Source organism: Pleurodeles waltl, chromosome 4_1 (genome assembly GCF_031143425.1).
Source record: "Pleurodeles waltl isolate 20211129_DDA chromosome 4_1, aPleWal1.hap1.20221129, whole genome shotgun sequence".
NCBI classification, from domain to species: Eukaryota; Metazoa; Chordata; class Amphibia; order Caudata; family Salamandridae; genus Pleurodeles; species Pleurodeles waltl.
The window spans coordinates 717,442,547-717,467,706 of record NC_090442.1 but is presented as its reverse complement, the minus strand read 5'-3'; the positions used below and the strand labels follow the sequence as shown (position 1 = coordinate 717,467,706).

The following is a 25,160-nucleotide window of genomic DNA, read 5'->3' as shown; positions in this document are numbered from 1 at the left end:
AGACAAGACTATGGCAAATCCCTCTACAGTGAAACTTCTGTCCAGCTCATGACAAAACTCCAGACTACACAAAACACTGCAGCCAGGCTCATTGTCGAACTCCCCAGATGGGCTCACATCACCCCTCACCTCAGGAAACTCCACTGGCTACCAGTCAGGAAGAGATGCCAGTTCAAGCTGCTCACCCACGCTTACAAGCCACTATACAGCGAAGGACTAGCTTACCTAAATATCCAATTGAAGTTGCACGAACCAACCAGGAAACTGTGCTATGAATCTCTCTCCCTAGGAGCCACACGTCACATCCACTGAACAAACAGCAGAGGCCACTTGTTCTCTCACCTGATGGCTAAAAAAAGGAACAACCTCCCCCTGCACCTCAGAGCCTCACCATCGCTCCAGCAGTTCAGGAAGGACCTCCAGACTTGAATGTTCAACCAATAGGAGAATTGGCAGCTCATCCTCCCAGCGCCTTGAGACCCTCATGGGTGATGCAGCCGCATTCTACAAATCTGATTGATTGCTTGATTGATTATTAGTACTAACACCCAAATACAGCAATAGGCATTTGAAAAATGACCAGTCAACCTCTGTGAAGGACTTTCCACAGTTTAGGAACATGTATGACCACATTTTTAGCACTTTTTCCTCAGTTTTAGCTAAAAACATTTTTTGGGTAAAATCTGCAGATTATGCAGTAGATGATGGATTATGTGACATACGCGGCAAATCCATAGTTATGCGAAAATAGGTATCTTAATCCCCCGCTCACTTCCAGTAAACATGACATCAGTGGAAAAGTGGGATTCCAGGATCATACAGAGGGCACCAATATAGGTAATTCCTCAGCTGTAAAAGCCAATGACCAATGTGCATTATTAGGGCAATGATAGTGCACATTTTTATGATATATTTCGTATTTATTTAGATATTTGTTATAATTTATTGTATATTTATTTCAATTATAGTGTTGCTGCTCACTGGTATTGTCAATGTGCTGTCCTGCATGAAAGGGTGCTTATTAAACAAATTACACAGTGAAATAATAGTATTCAAATCTAGAATTTCAAGCAGCAGAACTATTCTTACAAGAAGCAAATATCTTACTTGTTAACTGGCAGAGGCTACACACACTGTGGACTTTCCTTTTCACATCAACCTCTCTTGCTACCTCAGTGCATCATATACCTCCCACCTGTTGGCCACCTCTAATTCCTGTGCCTCTCATACTCTTTGTGCCTCTTATGCTCAGATTCTCACCATGCTTGCATGCATCTCCTGTTCAAGCTACACCATATTGCCAAGAACCTGTGTGTTTCCACACCTGTGCTCTCCTATGCCCCCCTACATGTATCCTATGCCTCACAACCAGTGCTCCCGTGTCTGCGCCCCTATCCATCACTGCCCTTTAGTCCAGTGGCTCAGACCTCAGTGCCACTATACAACATTTATTCCCTTTTTTTTCTCCTTGCTTGTCTCAACTTCTGGAGACCTCCATGTGCATCCCCTGCGTCTCACTGCTTGTGCTGCTTCCGTGTTTCGCACCTCATTCTCTCTTTTGTCTCCCTGATTGTACCCGTATTCTGATGCCACCCCGCTCCCCTTTTTGCGCCACTGCCACCTTCTTTTGCTTGCATTCCCTCTACTCTTGTGTCCTGTGCCTCCTTGCCACCATCACCCCTGTAACTCTCTCACCTATCCACCTCCCTTATCTCATATCCGCCTGCACTTCCATACCCGCCTCACCTCCCTTGCCTGTGTGTCCGTATCCATTTACCACTGCCTGTACACCACTACCTCTTCCACATGAACCTCTGTACCCCATTTGCTTTCTAGCCTCTCCGCTTCCTTGCCCATTGTGTTTTCATGCCCATTCCTCCACACCTGTAGTGCATGAATCCCGTTGTCACTGCCCACCTTGCGTCTTGGCCACTGCTTCTTCTTATTCTTGGTCACCTCACAACCATGAATCTGCACACCCTAGGCTGTCTTGCCTATGTGCACCCTTCACCTACTTCTCACATGCCCCTGTGCTTTCTTGACTTTGTTCTCCCTGCTCAAGTTGACACTCAAGCCATGTTAAACAGGTATCTCTATCCTCCTACCAGAGAAGCTAAAACACTGTCTCATTTAGCTATTTTGTGTGGGTGGAGCATGCACTTCTGCCTTTCATCTCCTCCTATACTGTGCCAGTTTTGTGTATAAAATGTGCACTGTTGCTGCCTATGCAGCACATAACACATGTGTGGAGGAAGTTTGTACTACTGCTGCCCATGTTGTACCTCTTCTTTGTGCCTTACCGATGCTTCAGGAGACATTTAGGCCCATATTTATAATTTTTTTGTGCTGCGTTTGTGGCATTTTTTGATGCAAAAGCGGCAAAAACGTGCAAAATATAATTGTATTTTGTAAGTTTGCACCACTCTTGCATTAAAAAATTAAGCAAATGTGGCGCAAAAAAGTATAAATGGGCCTAACACTGAAGCCAATTTGCTTGGTTTTGTCAAAGCGTGTTTTAACTGCATTTGCATTAACATGGTTTGTAATTGTCCTCACTAATAGTGAACACCTTGGGCATATTATAGAAAGTACCCGGGGAGTGTAACAGGCATGTGTGCCTGCTTTGTGCGTACCCGAGGCACTTTGGTATTACAGAAGGAGCCGCAGACGGTTGTGTGGCCCTTCTGTAATACAGATAGTACTGGTGCACATGCAGCGGCAGGGATATATAGAGACAGCGGTCCCTCTGGGGGTGTAACACCATGCAAATGAGGGAATCTTGTTGCCTCTGCGCCTGCGCCGTACTATGGACATGGGAGCAGTGACAAACTTGCCTTTAGGAGGTGCAGTGAAAGTGCACCACAAAAAAGTGGCACACTTTCAGGGTGCCTCCTAAATGCAGCCCTCTGGAGGGGAGAAAATGAGTTCCATGGACCCAAGACATCCCCCTGCAAGCGGGTGCAGTCACTCACTGCACCCGCCTGCAAGAAAATCTCGCTCCCCTCTTAAAAGTGCAGGCGGGTGCCACCTGCACCGTGAAACACAGAGCAACTTTGGAGCAGCCGCTCCATATTTCACTTGAACGCTCTTCCCCCAGTGCAATAAAAGTTTGAGGCTGTCCTGAGGGCAGCGCATTCACAGTAATGAATCACACTGTTCCTGTTTGCACATAGTGCACTTATTTACAGGTGCGCAGTGGCACAGACAGGGAAAGTGTGGCAAATATGTAATACGGCTGCTGAAGTACTCGGGCTGGGAGCCCCGAGCTAGCCCTGTACTCAGTACTGAGTGGAATGAGACCTAGAATCCCGGCCATGCCATCTTGTATGAGAAAGATATTATTATTATTCTATTGTAGGGCAAAACTAGCGGAGAGGATATATTCTGAGTAGAAATTTAGGTAAAACTGGCTATTCAAAGAGCTGCAAGCAGTGCCTTTTACTTGGTTTGTGAAATTATGATGGACAAAGCAAGATCTCCAGGAACAAACAGAAGAGCTGTGAGGGACATAGCCCAAAGTTCAGAGTTCCCTATAGCGCCTTCGAATACTGCATTGCCTTCAGAGCCAGTTATGCACACATTGATGAAGCCATTATTGTCTTCCTAATTATTTGTCTAGCATAAAGTGCTTCAGATGTCGGGTTTTCTGGCGTTTTGTCAGAGGCCAGAAAAATTTAGACCAGAAGAAGGCCTCTTTGGTGAAAAACCCCTATGAAAGAAAGCAGTGAGGGGGTTTAAAGTATGTCAACTCTCATACCTTTCAGTGTCAGAAAGGGAGGCTTTTTCAGGGAAAAAACATCCCAGGAGAGTAGAAATTATCCTTCAAAAGCCTCTCCTGCTTTTGGGAAACACTGGAGAATAAAGCCCGACGAGCCTATATTGAAATGGAGAGCTTTCCTGAAAGATCTCTGCTTCTGAACATGCGACTGACGGCGAACCCTAGGACATTGAACATAAAACCGCTGTGACAAATATTGATCAGATTAAGATTGATAAGTGCTTTGCTAGTCTAAATAAATATAAATGATAAAGTAGCGCAATTCAGCACAAGAAGTTTAAAAACATCATTCTTTGGATTATCTTTGGTTTCAAACAGATATTCAACACAGAATATAAGAAGCGAAAAATGCTTAATTCAAGGAACAACTCACCCATGATCAACTGTCTGGCTTCTTCAACTCAGGCTGAAGTATACAAAAAATAGTGATGGAAGGAATGCTTCAATTAATCTCAGCCACTGATAATTACTTGGGAAGCATCCTAGTCCCTCGTTATTTTGCCCACCATGCCACCTCAGTTTGGATCCAGCCATATGCAAATCAGTCATGACCCTGCTCCAGTGGGAACAGTCCAGCCCACCCCAGTCCACGGTTATTTTGCACACCATGCCACATCACTTTGGGCCTAGCCATATGCAAATCAGTCTTGACCCTGCTCCAGTCTTTCACTGAGTCCTGAGTTACTTGTGTTTTGATAAATGGAGGACCTAGCCTGGCAGTTCGTGCTGGGTTGTTCCCATTCTGGAAAGTGAAACCTCTTATTGGAACGCACCAGGTGCAACACTAGCCTCTAGGGGTAAATCAGGCTTAGCCATGAGAGCGCTTTGCTATTCTTCATAACACAATGAGGATATCCTGTTTTTCTTAGGAATAAACAGCAGTGTACAAACCTGCCAAGCCCAATTAACATTTCACTTTTTGTTCTTTTATCCGGTATTTGTTACCAGCCGAGCACGTTTATCCACTGTCCATTTTCTGGGAAATCTATAGAGCACATTGCTTTTGAGTTACCAACACAAGTAAATCAATGTACGCTCTTTCAATAATGTATGCCCCGCAATATGTAAAAGGAGCAAAACATGACTATCTAAAGGAAACCTCTCTAGGCCCGTCCTTGGACCTCTGGCATCCAGCTAAGTAGTACATGAATACAGCTGATCAGGAGCTATAATGGGCTTACACATTAAAAAGAAAAAATGCGGATTCAGCAGAGTTCCAGGATTAGTAGAAGTGACATAAGGATCACCTTAAACCTGGAAAACATCTGGAATGACTGCTTGTCACATGCATAGGCCATCAGCATCCTCCCATTTCTTGCTGACAGTACAAGGAAGGGCAAGGACTGGAGACAGAAAGCACAGAGCTCTTGGAGCTTACTTTTTGTCCCTGCCCTACATCACAAGCCATAAGACTTGCTTCTTACTATCACTATATGCAGTCCTTGGAAAAACTATTGAAGAAGGACTAATCCCATTCTTTCCTTTTTGTACAGTGAAGCAGCTTTACAAAGTTTCACCTAGATACACCAAGGGGAGCAGCAGTTTAAGCTTTCCTAACAAACAGAAGTACAGCCTGAAGAGCAGCATCAGCAGTGTATACTTCTTGTCTACACAGGACATGTGTATCAGCAGCACACATCTCCCTCGCGTGCAGAGAACAGTTACAGTGCGGTCATCAGCAGAGCAAGCTGCCCTGTTTTGGAGCATCACTGACTTTTCATATAGGATAATCTCAAAGTCAGTAATCTATATGGCAGTGAACAATCAATAAACAATATGTCCAAAAGAACAAAATGATTGTTAATAATGCAGATGTAGCAGTGATAAAACCAGTAACAAGCATCGACAAAGACAATAGGTTTCACCTAAGCGAGATCTATTGGTTTTGTCAGTGTTTTTTAGTAAAAAAAGAAAGCAGTATGAAGCAGCCAGCATTGACCGCGTCATAGCCCTTTTTTTCCTTTAAGTCATGTTGTGCAGCATCTGTGCTACTGTGCAATATGTGTTAAAATAGAACGGGCTCAGCATGGGGAAAGCAACATGAGGGAGGGAGTGGGGGACAAAAAAGACAGCGTGAGAAGGGGTGGGGGAAACAGGATGGACCGCAAGGTGGTGAGGTGGAGTAACCATAAGGGCCTGCAGAAGGGGGCGGGAGAAGGATGCAAACAGATTGGACAGCAGGAGGAGGAGGGGGGACAGAAGGAACAGCAGTAGGAGGGCGGGGAGAGGGAGAGGAACTGCAAAAGTAAAAATAGAGTCCCTGCAGGAGCCTTTGGCCTAAGGAAGGACACTGACCGCAGACAGGAAACTATGATTGGTCCATGCTCCTTGACAGGGACACAAGACGAACCCCCAGGTGAAAGCCGAGGTGAGGAGAAGGCTCTGACCAATTAGAAGCAGGGAAACAAGAGTGATGTCTGAGCCAACCCATGATTACAATCGAATATATCAAAGGTATATAATTCCAAATGCAGCTACAAACCATTAAACAGTTTCTAGCTCCTCAAAGGAACTGGTAACTGATTTGCCAAGGGAAAACTGACACCTTTGGACAGCTTCCCCTCTCAGAATTGTGTTCCATGGCTCTGGGGGAGTAGGCAGTCGTCCAGTGAACATCTGCATCCGTCCCCCAGTGTTTTCCCAAATTGTTAAAATTGTTAAAAGAAATTATGGGTGTACCTCTTCACTTAGGGAAATGGAACTACAGCCTTCACTGTAAGATACCTGCAAGATGCAGAGACAACAACACCAGGCCTGGAGGCAACCTGAGGAATAACAACAGGCAAGTTTTTCACATCAAAAATATGAAATATAGGGTGTGCCTGAAACTGCTCCCAGGAAGTGGTTGATACAGCAGTATTAGACAAAGTGTCTGGACATTGTAACGAGGCAGACAACGATGAGGCTGTGAGTAGAGAGCTGGTAGGAAGCAGGATGAGTTTAGAAACATTGAAGCTAGAAACCATATTGAATATATTCAAACAAAAGAGGCTAGAGTTAGCCTGCCAGTGGTAAACCTGGAGGTTACGTCAACCTGTGGCAGAACAGGAAGGACCTGTTAGTGGTAAAGCTGAAGGGAAAAGGGCAGAACTTGGCTGGTCGCTTTAACCTGGAGACCATGTGGAGCCTGTTAGGGGCATTTCTGCTACTTAACGCTCCTAAATTTTCTTCGATGGGTCATTCCCTTGCCACTCTCCATTGGCTTCCGCTGAGGAAGAGAGTGGCGTTTAAGAGCTCTAAGCTGCTGCCATAAAATTATAAAGGGAAAGAGCCCCTGGTACTTACACCCTCTGATTAATGTCTGTTGCCCATACAGAAGTCTTAGATCTACTACTGCGGCACTCACATCAATCCTGAGAGTGAAGAAGGCACCTATGAGGGTCTCTTCTTTCAGGTTTTTGGCTCCTAAGCTATGGAACTCTCTGCCGCTTGATCTCAGGCAGGAAAAACTGGAGCCTGTCTTCTGCAAAAAGCTAAAGACCTGGATCTTCCAGGCCAGCTTAGATTAGAGCTTGAGTTTCCTGTATTTGTGAAGTGAACCCTTAGCGAGGGGACACACAGGACTGGAGTAACCAGGTACTCTATAAATACCCTTAACATAACATTTAGGGCACAAAGGTGGGTGGATCTGGCAGTCTTATAGCTGAAAAACGTGTATACTACAAAAGTAGAAAGCAGCAAGCATTTGCAAAGCCAATAGGTCTCCTCTTCAAGACTTATTAGCATTGATAATGGCTTTAGCGCTGCTGTACAACATCCCTGATAATGTGCAGCATCACTAAAGAGAAAACAAGCAAAACAAGGTACCATGATGAGACCACTGTAGAGTCATTTTGCAGGCACAAGTACCACGCATGCTTGCACCTACAAAATAAGGAGGGTGCTTTTTTTAATTTACCAGTTCAAACTGGATCAGTGAAAAAAAAGCAGCAGAAGGGTGCTGCTGAGGGAAGCAACTTGAGTGTGCAGGTGTGGGAAGCAACACAGAGGGCATGGGCAGAACCAACGTGAAGGGATCAGGTGAGCGGAAGTAACACAGAGGGCACAGGTGCGGGCAGAAGAAACATGGAGAGTGGAGGCAGAAATACAGCAATTGGTAGGAGAGCAATGTGGAGTAGGTAGGAAGCACACGGGAGAGAAATCAATGTAGGGGGAAGAAGCACTCAAAAGCGAGTGCAACTAAGAAGTGGTGGAAAAGTACACAAGGGAGTCAGCTGGAAAACACACGCACTCTCCTGGAATCCTTCACCAAAAAGAAAAAAGTTACGGCCAAAAAACTAGCAGTGGAAGGACACTCGTAAGGAGGCGATGCACCAGAGGAGGGACAAAGACAAAGAAAGATGAGAAAGGAAAACCCACCCAAATAAAAAGTAAGCAAATGAGAGTGACAGTAGAGTCAACCAGTGGCAAGCAGTAGGTGTGCTCTAATCCTCTTGTAAGCTGGTATTTTCACAAACCGAGAGCTTGCACTCCTTGGTACGCAAGCCTTAAAATAAGTGGGCCTTTCGGTGATGAAGCTAAATACTGCATGAAACCTGTCGGTAAAGCAAATAAAAAACCTGCTGGGTGAACCCTGCAGTCCTGATCTTCTGTCAAAGTTGTCTCTTACCACACCCCTTCACCCAATCTTGCCTGCCACTAGATGCTTGTCTCTGTACTCGGGACCATCACCTCCTACTGCACATGTGGTTCCGTTATCCATTTGTCAATTAGTTTCCACCTCAAGCAGGGAGTGGGGGGTCTCAAAACTATCCAATGCTGGTCTGGGGTTCCCAGAGTGTCCAGAACAGTGACAATCTACCCCTTGAGAATTAGGAGGGTGACTTTGACAGTGTATGCGCTCTATGCCTTTCTATCCACCTCTGGCTGTGTAATACTTGTTCAAGTTTCTCTACCCACCATCTCAATTTCAGTTGTCACTATTGCCAGTGCCATCCACCATTCTGGCTGCGCCAGAACCCGTAACTGGGTGCATAATGCACCAATAGGTTCTTACTTATGTCAGGCTGTCGCAGCTCGAGCCCGCACTTCACACACAATCGCAGTATTGTCCTGCAGCTTGGAGCATCCCCTCGGGCATAGAAGAAGGACTATAATTGAAAACAAGCGTTATCTTTTATGTTTGGTTATGAAAGGACTCCTGTTCTAATGTGGCCAGGCATCTATTTGCATACAGAAAATCACAATGCTACGGTAGCACCGCAGGTTACGTCTTTAAAGCTGCACATCAAAGGGTGCACTCCTTCGGCGAAGCAAGGATATTTGAAGCTAGCAACTATCTCCTGGAAGCCACTGTTTCATTGGCCTTTTGCTGTAAAGTTTGAAACAAAAAAGAGAGGATGTATAAAGTCGACCAATCAAGTAGCTACTCCTCTTGATAGACACTGAAGAGGATCAGTCGCAGAGCATCTCCCGATTTACTCTTCGCCCTAGAACTCGGCGAATGGGCGTGCTGGTGTCCAGCCTGAGTACAGACTCCCAGAGCGGCCCATCGGCAAGGACTGTAAGATTATCATTAGCAAAAATATTTTCAGGCAGAAATATTGTGTCATAAATATTGTTTATAAAAATATTGTCCCGTTGCGTGTACGTTTTCTCTTATTAATTCCAGTGGGGCAATATCTTTGTATGCATTATTTAGGACATGCTATTTCTGTTTGAAAGCATTCTTGCTAAGGTGTTCTGGCACGATTTAAACATATGTGAGAGATCTGTGCCCATTTTGAGCCACCCTTCACCCAAACATCTTGACAACCCGATCGGGTATGTTACCGATGCATCCCACCACTAACTTCATCACTTCTGGCCGTTCTTTTCATCCCCTTAAGACTGTGAGAGTGCGACCTACTATTACCTCCTGTCTTGACTGGTGCTTTGTAAACATCTTTACCAAAATGTTACTAAGGCCTAATTTTGCTAGACAAGGGGGAGTCTGAGGAACCCTGATTTCATGAGTGACTAAGTGGTTTCAGTTGAAACTACAGGAAGTGTTATGATTCTGAATTCTGATTTAGGGAATTCGAAACAATAAACAATGGAAATTCATTTTAAATCTCTTTTGTGTAGATAGCAAAAAAAGTTATGCTTTGACAAGCTTGTTTTGTATTCCACTCCCTTTTGCCATTATCTTAGAATTGTTGTCTATGATTGGTAGTTTGTCGCACTTGGCATAGCTCTTCTTGAAGTTTGCTGGTCTAACCTTCCACACTTAGAGAAGCATCAGGTTGGAAACCTGTAAGCGTAAGAAAGACACAGGTCTTCTGCTGTGAAATGAGGACATGGAACTCTACCCCTGACCAAATCTGACAAGCAAAATCCCTTGGAAGAAAATGAAGACACATCTCTTCAAGGAAAATCTGGCCCTTTTTTCACCTTGCAGCAGAATGGACCCTCACTGGAGAGTTCTTGCTCCCTGGCACCCCGACTCTTGATAAAGCTTAGATTCCCCTCTGTACCCCAAGCTCACAGCTGTAGAAACAGACCCCTTCTCTGTACCACTTTGCACATGTTTTGTTTTTCAGAACTCTAGGGGTTTGCTCGGTGTGGTTGGTATTGTACCAGAATATCAAGTCTTCAATATCGTGCTATCACACTATCATAGCCAAAGTACTGGGGACCAAAATATGAACAAAGCACAGGTTTCCTTTAACGACATGTATATGGTTTATATAAGCAGGTTTCTTCAATCCCAGGGATGGGTTGTGTGGCTGTTGTCAATCGAGGGTTTTGTCAGTGTAGGCTGCTCACTTTTTATTTCCTATTGTAATCTGCATCTGTGGGGTCATTCTGGACTGGGAGTTAAGTCTGTCCTGTCACGAACTGTGGTTTTAGTATTTTTACTGTGCACACTCTTTTATTTCTAATGGGACACCATTCACCCCTTATTTTCCCGGTGGTACCTCTCATGCGGAAAGGATACGGTGGCGGGGTGGGAAGGGGAACATGAAACTTCAGAGCATTTTCTTTATAATAAAGCACACGAGTGAGCCGAAAGGCTGTGCCTGGCTCCACTTCCTGCTCTCCATTGTTCATGTTTCCGTTCCATGTGGTTACAGTACAAGGTCAATCGCCCAAAATGTTGGAATAAATGGCACACCAGTGACCAACCAGTATAAATGGAGCTTGGTCGTGTCCTTCATCACACAAAACGCAGTTAGGTTTCAAAACTCCTTCTTTACCCTTGCAGCCTTTGAAAGCAAAACTTAAATAACAGATGCTCAAAATATTTGGGCCCAAATAAGAGGTAGCAACCTAACATAAACGACCACCATGGTTCAAACCAAGCTGTATCTAGGGGTGGCGGTTTTACTCCTCTGCCATGATACCCCACCACTTGGTGGCATCTCCTGGGGCCACATCAAGAAGAGGTGCTGTGTCCACTGAGAGCCTGCTTTTTAGGACAAGCTCGCAAGCGATTTGACCTGTTGTAAGTATTGTGGACTTTGAACATGCCCATCACTTTCATTCATACGTTGTCTTCCTTTCAAAGATCACTTGATGTAATTGGTAAATGCTTTACGTTTGTCCTACGTTTAGGCGGTTTTGTTACCGCTTTGCAGACTCATCCATTTACATGGATGATTGCCGATATACTTCAGCATGGGCAAACTACTTTTTTCTTTTGGCTGCTCTTTGGATTCTATGGCGCTCAGAGCGTGAACTCGATCAGCGGGATAGGAGGACTGCTCACATTGTTTACACTGTTACCTAATAAGAGTCATTTCAATTTTGCTTCTGTCATGATAAAGTAGCACAGAAGGTTAATATGCCTTCTGCAAAGAACGTGTACTAAGCAGATCAGAGTGCATATAATATAAAAATGTCAAAATAACTCTGGCGATTAATGTTCTTTCGGGAGAGAGAGCGGCTTTGAATTTCTGCCTCCGGGTCAAATCTCGACTATAAAGTCACTTGTGGTCTCTGCTATATGTCCTGGTGACCCTTTGACCCATATTTATACTTTTTTAAGTACACAGATGAATGCAAAAGCACAATGTGGAACTGGGAAGAAGCATACAGGTGAGAAAGCAATGCAGGGGAGAGGCACACAAGGAAAAGCACAACACAGAGGTATGTGGGTTAGAAGCACATGGGCCGAACAACATGGAGCACGGTGTGGGGACAAAGAGAAGTACACAAAGGAGACACCTGCACTCATTCTAGGGTTCACAGCAACATCTTACCATGGAGTTTCTTTTACACAGTCACCTATTGATTTCCATAGATTAAAGCTGACAGGTCGATAGATAGCTCTAGATGACATGTAAATGCTTCTTAATCTTTGTTATGACTTAGCTTTACTGGATACCTAGATGCACCAACAATTTGCTTGCAAGTGAGCAAACCAAGGCCACAACTTTCCATGAAAACAACAATCAAGTGGTGAGTTGAAATGGTTGTTAAAAAGGGATTTTGAAAGAATTAAGAGCCATGTTGAGTGAAAGTTTGGTGGTGGTGAGGATGGTTAAGATGGTGAAGGTAGTGGAGTTGGTGAGAGTAGTGCTGAGGTTGGTGGTGGTCAATGTGTTTGATGGTGAGGTGGTGATCATAATGCTGGGGATGGTGGCATTAGGGATGTGGGTAGGATAGTGGTAGTGGCTAGGGTGGTGGTAGTGAGGGTGGTGTGGTGGGTGGTGGTGAGGGGGTTGGTGGTGAGAGCAGTAGTGAGGGTAGTGGTGGCTTGAATGGTGTTGTAGTGAGGGTGCTAGTGGTGAGGGTGGTGATGGGGCTGGTGGTGGTAGTGGTAGGGTGGTGGTGAAGGTGGTGATGGCAGTGGTCGTAAGGATGGTAGTGACAGCGGTGCTGGTTAGGTTGGTGCAGGATAGGATTGAGTTGTGGTGATGGTTATAGTAGTGGCATTGGGTAGGGTGGTGGTTATGTATTTAATTGGTGTTTAGAGTGGTGTTAGGGTCATGGGGGTTAGGGTGGTGGAAGGGTGGTGGTGGTAGGGGTAGTGGTGCTAGGATGGTGGTTATGGCTGTGGTAGTTAGCTGGTTGTGGTTAGGGTGGTGTTTATGGAGGTGATGATGGTTGGTGTGTTGGTTAGACTGGTGGTAGGGCGATTGTGATAGGGTAGTGGTGTGGTGGTAAGGTCCTGGGGTGGTGGTGGTGAGGGTAATGCTGGTTGTTAGGGTGGTGGTGTGGCTGGTGGCAGTTAGAGTAATTTTTGTATCTCAAATTGTGCTAAATATTAGTGGATTCCAAACATAAACCTTTAGGCACCTATAATCAATTGTGATGATTTGAACTCTTTATAGCTGTACTCTGGAATCAGTCAGGAAGTTCAGGCTGTTGTGCTAAATTGACAGGTCAAGAGATTAATCGGCTTGCTATACAGATCTGTATGTAACCTGCAGGTCAAAGATTCAAATCACATCTGGTCAATGGAGAATGTATTCCTTCCAATGAAATAAAATTAGTTTTATTCATTTGATTAAAGAATTCCTAGCTCTTTAGGAAGCTGTTTGGTCTGCATTATTGCTCTCTTCTTCCACTATTAACAGCGTCCTTTTTAGGGATCATATGGGAGTAAATTAATTTTTCCATTCCCGTTCTGAGTTGAGGCAACCAACATCTCCTCTTTTCTCACAATGTACATGTTGATTTGTTTGATTACCTTATTACCAAACTGTCTAATGGCGATGACCACTTTGATCACTGCCTTGGCTCATGGCCCCCGTACCCAACCATGGGGTTACTTCATTCCATCCCACTTAGCTAAAAAATGACATCCCTAGCTCCACACATAGCAACCAACCAGAAGGATGATCTATTTAAAAATCCATTTGACTCTAGATGCCTCCTCCCACTCGGTGTCTTGCAGACCACTCTCTTTCTGAAGATGCTGTCACTACTCCCTAGACAGTTAGTGACTGTCAAATGTTAGAGCATTCCCTCATATTCTACTTGTGGAGCGCAATAGTTCCTCGCGGTAAGGTGTCTCTTTATATACTTAATATAAAAAACATAAAATGAAAATAGTTACAAGATTGAACATTAACACAGCTTACCATTAACACAGCTAGTATTTGAGTCCAAATTATCTTGAAATAAAATATTTATATGCACCACTGGCATTTTGGCGAGACAAGGAAATGGATACAATTGAAGGTATGGTGGAGTGTGGTTGTAAAAAACCTTCTAAAATCTTGTTTTTCATAGAAAATATTTAGCAAACCATATGTAAAATTCTCGGTCAGGTAACAATTAAGACCTGAGGGCCTTACTTAGAGCACTAGGGGATGTCTCGTCCAACCTATTTATAATCTACAAATGTGTACTCTAAGTAGGAGCGAAGAGACACCCACTGATGTTTGATAGATTGCCCACATCTACCGAACTCTAGATTTTTGTACTATTCAAAATAAAAAAGCAAAGCAAGATTATTTTATCATACAACAAAGTCACTGTAGTTGTATACCACGTACCAAACAGTAGCATTCTAGGCCTCGAAATCAATCAACCTAGTATGTTATATGTCACTTTTCTATAACTCTGAGATCAAATGATGATGCCTAATAATTATCGTCTAAAGAGGCTGCAGAATACATCCTCTTTGTGGAGATGCCAAGTGGAATAAAGATTAAATTACAGTATCATTTTTTGCAAGTGGGATTTACCAGAAGTATTTGATTATAATAGCTAACAGATACAAACTCCTTATATCCATATTTATAAAATCGATTTGATGCTGACATTCTCTGAAAACAGTTTTTCATATGAGACCATTTTATGAATTTGAACTTAGGTACAAAGTGCTCTTGTGCTTGTTACTAATCATGTTTGGTTGCTTTATAATGTCAAGCCGTTAAGGTTTTGTGTGTCATATATGAGTATTTCAGTGATGGTGCAGGATGTCCTCTGACTGGTTGATGGCATCTCATTTGATGATCTCAAGTACTGGAAGAAAATGGAAGTTTGAAAGGAAATCCCTCCATAGCCAGATGTATGGCAGGAAATGCCAGTGTTTATTTTCCAGACGAGTGATTTCCTACTTACAGGCTTCCTAGAATTGAACTTCTTGAACTTGTACTGAGCAACATAGAGGCTGAACTATTCTGGCTTCTCAGTCAACGCGAACATAGAAATGATGTCAGATAAAGGGTTCCAGACCCTTCCAGTCTTCGCTTAGACACAAAAATCCTCAACACTTCACCACTTTCCCATCCTCAACATTGTGTCTTTCTGTCTGGCCCAAGACTTTTTGATTACGCATATATGTTTTTTACCAAGCCCTATCACACTGATAGGCTGGCCCTTGAATTCCCTTCAAGTCCTTCTGCTCCCTCTGCCTTCAATTGCTTGCACATTTTTCTGTTAGGTCTGACCTAAACACAACTCTCACCTTCTTGCCAGCCTCTTGCAATAAACAGTGCTTACATATATGCATCACTAGGGGGCTTTGAGTCATTGTATAACATCACCACTCAATTGTCATCCATGTTTTGCATACACCCAACAAATCAAACATGGGACAGCATGGGGCAATGGGTCAGTCCACTTAAGGCATCGCACTATGAGTGATGGTATTTTTTTTCCTCATCACGTGTTCATCCTCCTAAAAAGAAGTGTACTTCAGTGCCGGAGCTGGTGGGTTAATATGTTACTTTGCCAATGCTTTTAAATTTCTATTATTTATGCTTTATTATTTTTAGTCATCTTTGTTATACTATGTGTTTGGGTTATAGTACTTCATAGTGAAGTGTGCCTTCTCTTTGAGCCAATAGGTATCATATTATTCTGTGATATGCATTAAAACTAAAATAGGTTATAAACCTGTTCTACGTAAACATGCCTGCTAAAAAGCATGTGCACTAATCTATCAAAATTATGTGCAATGGATAATTAATTGTTAAATAAAAAAAAATACAGCAACCATTTAACCATGTTAGGTGATGTTATGCTTTCTTTTTTTCTTCTTTTTATTTTTGTTATTTATGCCTTTAATAAACAAATATTATATCAGCTTGCTAAAGTAAGTCTGTCCCCTTTGCCAATGCTTGTTAATATGTGGAACAAAAGCTGTGTTCAGAGCATAAATCAATCAAGTATTAAACTTAGAAGAGAATACTCAGAAACCATTTATATCAAACATCTTAAGTTAAAGTCCATGAGTCTTCCAAGAATGGTGGTATAGAGTTATTTATTTTTTAGTTTTAGTTTATAATTATTCTAGATATTAGCAATTCTTAGGCAAAGGAGGGGAGGGAAAAGCCCCATTCCTTTTTCCAATGGTTTAAACCCCACACATATACAAACTTTATCTAATTTATCTTTAGCCCTCATGACCTCAAAACATTAATACAATACGCCACTTGAGGCGTAACCAGTGAGGTATAGAGCGTTTGCATAAACTGCGATTTCATCTCATTGTGCCTCCGTATCCCAGCTTTACTCAACTTTACTCATTAAACCAATGGCCTCAGATGACTGCTCAGTCGAAATAAAGTTTTAGATATTACAACATCAAGAGAAGTCTGGCATATGACGAGCTCTTCTCAAGTCCTACAGAATTTCAAGGGCATCAGTTTGTCAGAGAAATATCCTGATTTCTCTATATGCCGGTCCTCCTTTGTTGGTATGACCACAGCAGTGCTACTTGCCACATACATGCAAATGCAAGGTGGTAATAACAGGTCAATATGCTTCAGACATACCAACAAAAACCTTATAGCTTTGGCAGTGGTAACTGGGACATAAAGAGAAGTAGTGACCTTTTTCTTAGATGCATCCTAACTATTTTGTTCTGGGTTTGCATGTTTTAATATTCATGTCAAGATGCTCATGACACGCACACACTCGTCTTATTCAGCTGAGTAACATTGCATTGTGCAAAATTAAAACCACCAAAAGAATTAAATGAATGCATGAATTGATTGTGAAATAGTTTTTTTCGAATAGTTCGATCCAGTACTGGAACTCCAGTGATCTGATTTAGATGTGATCCGTGTGATATGAACAATTAGATTGATGTTGCCATTTGATTGGGAAGAAAGGGCCAGGCTTCCACAGGATCAAGTGTTTCAGACAAAAGTTAATGCCTCAAAAGGTAAATTATCATTCCCAGTTGTGAGACTCCCAAAAAGTCTGTGTTTGAATGTTAATGTCTCACCCTCAGTGAGTTAGGCTGAATTGTCTAAGGAAAATGTCATCTGCTTCTAGCTGGCATGGCTTCAGCCATAAAATATATCATATTGATATTTGTATAGTGCACCCCTATCCCTTGTGGGGAACAAACCATTTTTCAGAAGGATCACATGATAAAAGTGCTTGTTTATCTAAAGGCACTTTTAAAGTTCAGTTTTACATTTCTCGAAATTATTTCAAATGAGCTTTGAGTCATTTTTAACACTTATTAATATCAGGAACCTGTTTTATTTATTGATTGTTTAACCCATTGTTTAATCTGTGGAAATGAAGATAGCTCTAGGATCACGAAACAGAACAACTTTCGACGCTGGGTTATATTCTATAAGTTGTCCAGGCGCCATACCAAAATCTCAGTGTGCAAAACTGAAGAAAATTACTGGAATTGGAAAATCACTGTATTGTATTTTATGCACCCACAGATATATTGCTGGTCAAGTATCTTACTAACAAATGCGATTTTGGTATATAGATTTTGTGGCTTTTCTCAGGTGATAATACCACGTGGAATAAGCTCCTGATATGTCCTGTTTAAGATGGGCTTTCTAAGAAACCACTCACAAATGACTTTTTGGTAAGGTTATACAATTTTCAATGGAGATTGCCCACGCAATAGCCAGATTGGAAACATTGATACACTTTTGACTATTTTACCCTCCTACCCATGTTTGAACTTATGTTTGGGATCTAAGCCCTTATTAATTCAACACATAGTGGCCCCACATGTGGCAGCCTGGAAAACTATAATAATAAGCAGTGATTAACTCGTAAAGAAAGTTTTGCTTAGAAGCTTATGGCTAGCGCAACGAATATCAGGGGTGCTGAACTCCAAGGCTGTGGAGTCTCTCCCATTCATCTCACTTCTGGAGTTTCCTTTTCATCCATGTTTCCTTCCTTTCCTCCTTGTTTGTTTTTCTCTCTGTTGATTTTGGTCACATTCTGATGGCAAAAAATAATTGCTAATCAAACTGAGAGCTGGTTGCCCCACCTGCAACCACCCGCTCAGATTAAGCACTAATCATCAGAAGGTATTTTGTTGCAGTGAAACATTTTGGGATGGATTGTTATCACTTGAAATAAATAAAGGGCCTGATTGCGACCTGGGGGGAGGGGATTACATCATAAAAAAAGTGACAGATATCCCACATGCTGTATTACAAGTTCCATTATATCCTATGGAACTCGTAAAAAATGGCAGACGGGATATCCATCACGTTTGTGACGGAGTAATCCCATGCACCAAGGTCGTAATTCAGCCCAAAATGATTGCCAAATGCATGTTTTACGTTTTTTATGTTTTCTTTCCTCTGTTTATTACTGCAAATTGTGCATCTTTTATATTGCTGTGGAAAAGCCTGAGGCACAAAACTTTGATTTTAGTAATGCCATAGTATACATCTCCCTTTTCTTGTACAATAAAAGCGCCTTACAATTAACAGATAACGCACAACTAATGTTGCCTCAATATCAACATCAATCTTTTCCTCAACCTTTGCCAAACAAATATCATACCCAGTGCAAGTACATTACGCATCTTCACCAAATGTCACCATTAAAGGAAAGGCACTACACCTGTTCATCAAATGATATCACAATTAAAGCAATCACACAACTCATCTCCATCTAACACATATTAAAGGTTCACCACTCCTCCTCAACCATACTACACTTGCTGTGAAAGCATTGCCTCTTGTCACCAAATGTATACCACACCCAGGCCAAGCGAGACGCCATTCTTTCTGAACACAATATTATGAAATTCTAAACAAAAAAAAGATGAGGGAAAGGTGTAGAAGGTAATCTCTAGTAATCCTGAAATCAGACTGGTTATTCGGAATTTTGCTTCGTAATTAAACAGGTTCCTAATTGTAGCTTCTACGATGCAGACAGAGGTGTAGCTTCAGAGTAGGTGTTTGGGGTGCTACTCCGCCCTAATAAATGTATTTTATGATAAATAGTTGGGTACATGTGCTTTCAGTCGGATATGGTGCAGAGTCTGTTGAATTTCACCAGGACTTTTTACATACAGACAAAAAAGCACACACTCTCTCCCCCTCTCTGTTTGGAAAGACCTCACAACTGTTTGTTGTTTCACAAAATAATGTGCTTTCTCTCACTTAGTATGCCTATCGCATTCCTCTCCCTTTCTGCTACCCTCTGGTCCCTCGTGCTCCATGCTTGTCGTAAAATGCATTTTAACATTATGTGCCAGTGTGATTGCTGGGTGATGTGAAGCTCACACCTTCTCAAACTGACTGACCTAGCTACGCCCCTGGATACATAATACAATAGATCCGAATTCGGAATGTTTTCAAAATGTATTTTGATGTCAATAGCAAAAGAATTATATTTTAATACCTACATACAATGAAGACAAGACTTACCAAAAGTAATTAAATAAACAGTTGTCCTATACTTTCTTAAAATTACATCACTATTCCAAAATAAACGGCTCTGAATGATTCCCCTTAGCCTCTCACCGCCCCATCAGCTTCTAAATTCAGCAGGTTTCAATGCCATTAACCAAGGCCAATGAAGATCTTCTTTTGCCCGAAAAAATGCCATCAAATGTCAATTAGCCTCCCTATCGTTTATTTCTCTGTCTCAAAATGTATGTTCCTTTTCAAAGCGGTCTTCATGGTCTGTCAAGCTGTCTGAGAAAAAGGACAGTAGGAATGAAAAACGGGTGCCCGTTTTACCCTACCAAGCACATCTTGAGTACTCGCCACAGACAATCAAGCAATCACTTTATTTCGCCCATGTGAACCAGGGTGATAAGTGCAGGACAATGCCTGCCTGGAAGACTGCCCCCACCTCTCCAAGGTAGTGGGTAGATGTGCTGGCTTATCAGAGCCCACCAGGGTGTCTACAAGTGACCGGGACGCATTTTCCTTCTCTTGTTCATGTCCAATTGTGAGGGCTACAAAGGCAGTAGTCATTTCTCATTCAGCCTATTCCTCTCAGTGACACTGAGTGGGCACAATGCGCTGCGTTAAATCATAGACCCCATCCCTTGCACTTTTCCGCTGAGAGCTTTATCACTGAGCAGTTACCAGGGCTTTTGGTCAAGTGGATCACAGATCAACGCATATGCATAAATTTCATGATGGGATCAAGGCTGGTGATTTTTTTTTTGCCGCATCAACAGGTAGACATTTTTTCTACACTCATTCTTACTGGTGCAAGGGAAAACTCTGGCCCATATTTATACTCGGTTTGCGCTGAATTAGCGTCATTTTTATGACACTAATTCTGTGCAAACCTAACTCCATATTTATACTTTGACGCTAGACACATCTAGTGCCAAAGTTATGGAGTTAACGTTGTTTTCTGAAGGGGAAAACCTACCTTGCGTCAATGAGATGCAAGGTAGGCATTCCCATCCAGAAAAGGACGATATGGCCTTTGCACCATATTTATCCCCCATGCAAAAATCCAGCACCAGGATGGGGGCCTTAAATAATGGCGATAAGCTTGCTTAGCGCCATTATTTAACACCTGGATATGGGCAGGCGTAAGGGGACCTGTAGGTATATTTCAATGGAAATTGCCCACAGGTGCCCTTCCTTGGCCCCAGGGGCACCCCCATCCACCACACCCACACCAGGAGGACACCTAAGGATGGGGGACCCATCCCAGGTAAATAAGGGTAATTTTTTTTTTTCCCAACACCACTCGGGGCCCTGACTTGCGGCCCCTGCTCTGCGCTGGCCCCAGTGGCCATGCCCAAGGCACATTCCTCCACTGGGCATGGCCACTGGGGTGGTGGGCATGGCTCCTGTCTTTAATAAGACAGAAGCCATGTCCATGGGGGCTGTGCGACAGAAAATGGCACTATACAGCTTAGAGGCAATTGTTTTGCCTCTCAACAGTGTAGCGCCATAATTCGGTACAGTTTTAATTTCCAAAGCCTGCCTTTGAACCTTATGTAATTTTACTTAGTTTTTGTGGACACACTATTTTGAGTTTTTAAGGTTCAGGCTCATCTGAAATCCTTAATTTGCGAAATCACTATTTCTTTTGCTTCTTTTATCAAAATGTTTTTTTTTCTCGACAAACATTTTTACAGTCAATGCGGTGTTCCTAGTGTTGAAAATATATTAGGTGCACCTTTGCAACATAAGATGACAAAGCATAGCTTATATCTCTCTAGCTATCTAGGTGGGCAATATGAGAGAGGCAAAAGTGGGAGAGTTTTCAAAATTATACTGGGGAACAACATATGCAAGTTTAAGTTTTAAAGGTTTATTTGGTTTAAAGAGGGTAATGAAAAGTTTCAGCTTCCACTGTATTCTTTTATATCGGCAGTATATGTAGAGCAGGCCCATAATACCCGAGACCCTCTCTGATAGCTGGCAGCGAATTCACTGGCATAGTTTCGTCAGTCATGGGGCTAATAGAAGATGTGAAATTCCCATGCCCTTTGACCTCCGGCGGCCAGAACAGGAAGTGAGACTGCATGGCATTTGACCGCAACCACAGGAAGTGGATAAACGAATCCTACAATAAACTGAAAAACTAATCAATAACTTATCACACTCACTGAAATAGGTAAAAGTAAGGAACGCATACACTACACGTAGATGTTCGACACGAGGACGAAAGAGAGACCTGGTTGACATCTGCATGGATATATTGCCAGAAAGTGGAGCTAGAGTGATTTCAGTTTTATCAGTTTTCAACCTAACCTCCCTATACTGAATCAAAAAAGCTTGAAGGTTTCAGGACTGGAGATAGTGTGTTGTAAAAGCACTGTCTCAAACGAATTGAGGAGAATCTCCTCACAACCTGAACTGTTACACTGTTTTACTCAACAGGACCTCTTGAGCAAAAGGGGACAAGGCTTGTTCCTTTACAGTCAAGAAAAGAATGTGTTAGTACAATTGACACATTTGTCATCCCTTTTGCATAGCCAATGCTACTACACTGTTAACCAAAAACACTGCATGTTGCATTGCTGTGATAAATGTTTGCAACTGTACAAAGCCCTGCGTTGGCTTCTTAGCGTGAGCTCAGTGCAAGTTGATTTGAAAATAACCATGAGAGATCCTTTCTTAAGTGACTATGTACCCCCTACCCCACACCACGCCACACAACACCAAGGTCATCTGAGGAACATGAAACTAATTGCAAAACCTTGTTATTTAGCTATATGTACTGATCTTATTGAGGTTCCATCATAGTAGTATCCCTTCACTTTCTATTAAGAATTAGAACATTACACTAGGTTTATTCTTTAGGGCCCAAAAACCTACATCACATACTCTTTGAGAACAATCACGACAGGTAGTCCAAATAGACAGGGCTATATTAGGCATGACATATATCGACAAGCAGGTATAAAGGGTCGTAACTCACCCTTCTTTTTAGAGCTAGTAAACATCTATACATCATATTTGTCTACCATAGGCAATCTTATTTCTAAGGACCAATGACAGCAGAATTCAAGATTTTGAATTCACATTGTACTATTCTTTAGCCAAGTTGACTTTCACAACTTGAAGTTCTGGGGCACACGTTTACCATCGTCACCCTCACCAAAAAAGGGCTTCTGCCTCCATGAAAGACTGCCCTGAGACAATGCTGACAGTCTAGGGTGAGACACATGCCCTTTAACGGAGGATACCACCTTGTGTGGCTGAGCGCTTCCTTTTACTCAGCAACACCTGTTGAGTAAGCCTTAGGGCCTGATTTCGTTTGGCCGACTGCTTAGTCACTGCTTAGTCACAAATTTGGAGGCTACCCCATTCACCTTATTACAAATGAAAGTCTATGGGACTTGTAATAATGTAATAATGTGGACTAGATATCAGCCATATTTGTGACGGAATACACCTTCCACCAAGCTCTAAATCAGGCCCTCAGTACAACAGGATCTGTCCGGGTCACTTTGAGACTGTTCCTTTACCATAAACTAGTTTCAGTAATACACATATCTTCTTTCACTGCTTTCATTATATGAATAGCTAGTAGGCCCTCTCCATACAAGGAATACACATAAAAAGTACTTTAACTATGACTATAATATAGCTTTGACCCCTGTTTTGCCCCTTGCAACCCTTGGCACTGCCTATGTGCCCTCAGAGGTGGCAACATTAGTGCCAACTACTCGGGGAGGCTCACCTTTATGGGTGTCGTTCTTGGATGAACCCTCCTTGTTTTTCTGCCAATGTGTATTATACTAATAGCAAATAATACTGTATTATACACTATTAGGGCACTTAAAATGAAGTACAATTAGCTGACATGGGACCTTTTCTGGCAACTGAAGTAAGTAAAAGAATGTTTTTAAATGTATTCTGTCTGACAGCATGATTATGTGACAGAGTGTGTATTGATGTGTGTGTGTATGTGTAAGCATGTGTTTGAATGAATGTCAGTGAGACAGAGTGACAAGTAATGAGTGTGAATTAGTGAGATTGAGTGTCAGTAAGTGAGTAGGAGTAAGCCAGTGTGAGGGAGACTGAGCTCATATGTTAAACTGAGAGAGTGAGTAAGAATGAGCGAGTGACTGCAAGAGAGTGAGTAAGCGAGAATGAATGAGTATGAGGGTGTGCTAGAGAGTAAGTGAGGATAAATGTAAGGATGTGCAAGAGTGACAGTGAATGAGTGTAACTATGACTAAGAATAAGGGAGAAAAAGAGAGCAAGAGTGAGGGCAAGTGAGTGTGATTGAGAAATTATAGGTAGGTGAATGTGAGCGAGAGTGAGTGAGTGTGACTCGAGAATGGATGGTTCAGAGTGAGTGATAAGAGAAAGTGAGTGAGAATGAAGGAGTGTAAGTAATTGAAAGAGAGTGACTCACAGTAAATGAGTGAAAATGAATACGTGAAAATGAATGTGAGTGAGAGAATGTAAGCGATCATGAGTGGAAAACGGTATTATATTTACCAGCTCTGTGGTTGGCCCTGGAAGACGTAAGGTAAGTCTTGACTTATAGAGCCACCCATAGCAAAATACTGGTACTGGCATCCTGGAAAGCAGTTATTGGCATGACAGACACCTGTGACAAAATACTGCAATTGGCATATGGGAGGAAATTCCTGGTATATTAGACACCCAAAGTAAAATACTTGTAGTTTTGTACCATAGCTAATTCCTGGCATTTGGGGCATCCATGACACAATACTTGCACCAGCACTTTAGAAGTAATTCTTGGCATGAGGGAGCACAACTGTGGCATATGTGAAGAGGACAGCCATGACAAAACCATGGCCCTGACACACTGAGGTTATTTTTGACAAAATGATCAACTGTGGTGTATGGATAGTATTAATAGCAACATTCTGGCAGTGGTATATTTTGTATCATTTGTGGCCCAAGGGGACACCAGTGGCATTTGGGAGGCACTCATGACAAAATGCTGGCCCTGACACAAATGAGGTAATTTTGAACATATAGGGGCATCCATAACACAATCTGAATAAACTAAAATGGGGTCAACTCTTGGGGAATATTAGGATTAATTAGCTTGGCAACCATGAGAGGACTGAATATTTAATGAGTGTTGCTTTGGGTCTTATGGGTTTTTGGCAAATTTATGTGAAAGTTGTGCTTTTAGATGCACTTTTGACCCCATATTTTTCAAAAAATTCTCAGAGAAGAACACCCAGAACCTATTTAGAAGATGTCTGGCTCACTCGCTTGCTCACCACCATTCAGGGCTAGCATTGCACCTCAGCACTTTCAAAGAACAGGTGATCACCATTAATATAGGTCTGTATTGTGTTGTTAATTTAATTATGCAGTTATTATGGAACTTCAGCAATGTCACTTATTGTGGTTTCATGAGGGTTAAGGTCTTGTGACGACTTCCTGGGAAAATGCATAATCAAAGGTCATATGATGTCACTTCCTGTGACACATTTAGGGTCAAAGGTCATGCAATGCTACTTCTACTGCCTATGACATTTTGATGAATTGACAGACAGGCGTCAGGGGCCTACTTTGCATACCTAAGGTGGTGGGGTTTGAGTCCTGTACATTAAGAAATGCACTTGTGAATCCAACCTTGATAGCCAATATCCAGTATGACTCACCTCTAAACAATATGAAATACAACCAATAATGAACAGTTAACCGGAGTCAAACTAGTCTGACTCCAGTCTAAAAGAATCCCTGAACTGTAAATATTGCCTATGTTCTGAACGCATTTGTGTAGGATATAAGTGGCTAGAAGACACTGCATAACCACCTAAATGCAGTTAACATAACAGAAGTAACAATTAAATTAGGTA

General features: G+C 42.4%; 1 protein-coding gene across 2 annotated transcripts in view; it reads left to right on the top strand.

Moving 5' to 3' along the window:
- The window catches only part of PODXL (podocalyxin like), a 198,022-nt gene that overhangs the window by 76,828 nt on the left and 96,034 nt on the right, over window positions 1-25,160 (top strand). The window lies entirely within an intron of this gene.